The sequence below is a fragment of the Protobothrops mucrosquamatus genome, unplaced genomic scaffold (assembly GCF_001527695.2).
Source record: "Protobothrops mucrosquamatus isolate PMUCROS unplaced genomic scaffold, P.Mucros_1.0 scaffold8036, whole genome shotgun sequence".
Taxonomy (NCBI): Eukaryota; Metazoa; Chordata; class Lepidosauria; order Squamata; family Viperidae; genus Protobothrops; species Protobothrops mucrosquamatus.
In genome coordinates this window covers 1-3,393 of record NW_015393833.1, presented here as the reverse complement: position 1 = coordinate 3,393, position 3,393 = coordinate 1, and positions in this window count along the sequence as shown.

Here is a 3,393-nt window from a genome sequence, read left to right as displayed (position 1 = left end):
AGGCCAGTCCTGCCCGCTGAAACAACCAAGTCTTGAGGGCGCGGCGGAAGGAGGGGAGATCCGGAATCACCCGGATCTCTGGGGGCAGCTCGTTCCAGAGGGTGGGTGCTCCGACAGAGAAGGCTCTCCCCCTGGGGGTCGCCAGCCGACACTGTCTGGCTGACGGCACCCTGAGGAGGCCCTCTCTGTGGGAGCGTATTGGCCGGTGGGAGGTAATCTCCGGTGGCAGAAGGCGGTCTCGGAGGTAACCAGGTAATCTCCGGTGGCAGAAGGCGGTCTCGGAGGTAACCAGGTCCAATGCCATGGTGCGCTTTAAAGATGATAATCAACACCTTGAAGCGCACTCGGAAGGCCACAGACAGCCAGTGCAGCTCGCGCAACAGCGGCGTTACATGGGAGCGACGAGTCGCTCCCATCACTGCCCGCGCGGCCGCATTCTGGACTAACTGAAGCCTCCGAGTGCTCCTCAAGGGAAGCCCCATGTAGAGAGCATTACAGTAGTCCAGGTGGGAGGTGACAAGAGCATGGGTGACTGTGCGCAAGGCATCCCGGTCCAGAAAAGGCCGCAACTGGTGCACCAGGCGTACCCGGTAAAACGCCCCCCTGGCCACAGCCGTCAGCTGGTCTTCCAGCATCAGCCGTGGATCCAGGAGGACCCCCAAATTGCGTACCCTCTCCGAGGGGGCCAAAGTTTCGCCCCCTATAGTCAGCGATGGAGTCAGCTGACCATACCTGGGAGCCGGCAACCACAGCCACTCAGTCTTGGATGGGTTGAGCCTAAGTCTATTCCACAAAGTCTATTCCACAAAGGCTTCAGGATTCATGGCATATCTTGGACCAAATTATATTTTATTCCTACCCAGTCCTTGATATATGGATTCATACATTAATACATTACTCAAATACAATGCCATTCAGCTATGGCCTCTGAAATGGCTTTATCCTGGAGACAGTAATCAATGGACCAAATAAGGTGACTCAAAGGCAAGCTCTTATTTTCGCCAAGCTATCATTTTTAAATTTGTTTGTTTGTGTATTTAATTATTTATCAAATTTATATGTCCTCTCATCTCACAGAAAATGATAAAGTTCCACTTTGAATTGAATAACAGTTGTAATAGCCATTTGAACTAGCATGGCTGAAGTAGCAATATGTATTCCCATGATTGATCTGTAAATAGCTCTTCTGATCAATATGGTCTAGTGTAGCAATTGATTGACAGAAGTATACTCGGTTCTCTGTTATCCTCTTTCTCCAGACAAAGTTAAGCATATAAGTAGCTTATTAGATGCATACTACGTCTTTGTTTGTATATCATTTATCTTCCTTCCCCCCCCAAACATATACCCAATTGTTTGGGTTCTCCTAATCTTTTTTTCCCTCGCCTTTACCTTGGATAAAGGATTGATACTTTTGTCTTTCTTTTCAAGGGCAAATTGATAATATCAGGCCCTTTGCAGCCATTCAGAACCCGAAAAAGCTACACTCCCATCAAATCTTATTAACTACTGTAGATACTGTATTACATATTGAAATGTAAAGGGAGCAATGTCCTAGATTTGGCTCCTGGCCACATATACTTTAGCAGCCCTGTATTTGAGTTTTTGATCCTCTTGCAAACTGACCTTTGATGTAGTGGGGAGATCTTTGCCCATTTTCTTAAGAATATTTTTAAATTTATTTCTCAAATTTAAGTACTGTCCATCTCACCCTCAGAGTGACTCTGGGCAGTGTACAGTTAAAAGCCTAAAAACTATACAAAAATACATTACATCAATAAAAGGAGCTTGATAAAAACAAGGATAAATAGTTAGAAGTTAAGTTAGAAGTTAAGGGTCAGGGCAAGCAGCATCAAGGCACCAACCAAATCCAGTGAGCCCCATGTGAGGTGGTAGAGCCAGGTCTTCAAACTGCTTTTAAAGGCCAGGAGAGTTGGGGCTGCCTCACCTCTAGAGAGGGCCTTCTTCCTGGATCCTGCCAGCTGAAATTCTTTAACAGACACGGTCTGTAGCATACCTTTCCTGCCTGACTAGATAGGGATGAGTCAATTGCTTGGGTAACCCGTCCCCATATTTAAAAAATAACTGTGAAGATGTTCTAAGCCTGCATTATTCTGCAAACCACCATTCTCTTTCCCTAGTTCCCAGGTGTTCATTGTAATATACAGACTTTGGAAACAAAAATTAATACTGTAATGTCAGGACTGAAGCCATTAAGTGAAATGTTCAAAGCTTCAAACTTCTTTTCCCATTGGTTTTCTCACAGTGACACTTTCTTCCTGCCCTGGTATAGCTTTTATATGTTGTCATTGCCTATCTTCCAGTGGGATGCTTTTACCTGATGTCCACCCAATAACTCCAACATAAAAAATATATAAAGATATCCCACAGCTAGTACAGCTTAACTGTGAAGTAGGAAAAGTTGAAAAAGTCAAAGAAGCTGATAAAAATAGAATGCATTCTATAGAACATGGGTCCTCAACCTTGGCAACTTTACGACTTGTGGACTTCAACTCCCAGAATTCTGGCTGAGGAATTCTGGGAGTTGAAGTCCACAAGTCATAAAGTTGCCAAGGTTGAGGATTCATGTTCTATAGTACCACCTGCTACTCTGTAGCATGAGGCATGTGACTAAGGAATCATCCCCTTCTACTTGGAGAGATAGATCACAGAGAGATAGATCAGTTTCACACTCCATTTTTAAAAGACAAAAAGGCAGCGCGCTGGTTCACCTGGTTAGGACACTGGGCTGATGATCGGCAGCCTCTCGTTCGAAACCCAGTTACTGCCATGGACCTGGTTGAGTTCCCATCACTCACTCCAGCTCCTGCCAACCCAGCAGTTTGAAAGAGAGCAACCATGAGTAGACAGTTGGATATAACTTGAGTGGGCAGCTTAATAAGGACATGAAAGGAGCATCCAACTGAGTGTCGCCCTGAGCAATGGTGGTGTCACCAGTTAATCCTCTCAGCCCAGAAGGCTTCGGTGCTGCTGACATGATTGTAGTAGTAAAAGAGAAAAAAGTAATAACTTTCTGTGGAAAAACATCTCAAGTACAAGAAAAAAGTGCAAAAAAAAAAAATTAAGATTCTGAACAGATGGCATTGCTTCATGATGGCATTGCTTCATTATTTAAACATACACTGAGCTTGCACTGTGAAAATATTCATTAGAAACTACGTACATATCCACCTACCATCTAAGTGACATTCAGCTGACAGTCTGGAGCAAGAAGTGCATCTTTATATTTTCATTTGTCATGGCTTGTTTCTTACAGATATTCATTCTATCCAGTGTATGAGAATTCTGAGAATACATTGCATTCTGCTTGTACTGGCCTATAACATCAATAAACTGAATTGAACACCCATATATTACTAAAAATGTGTTTAA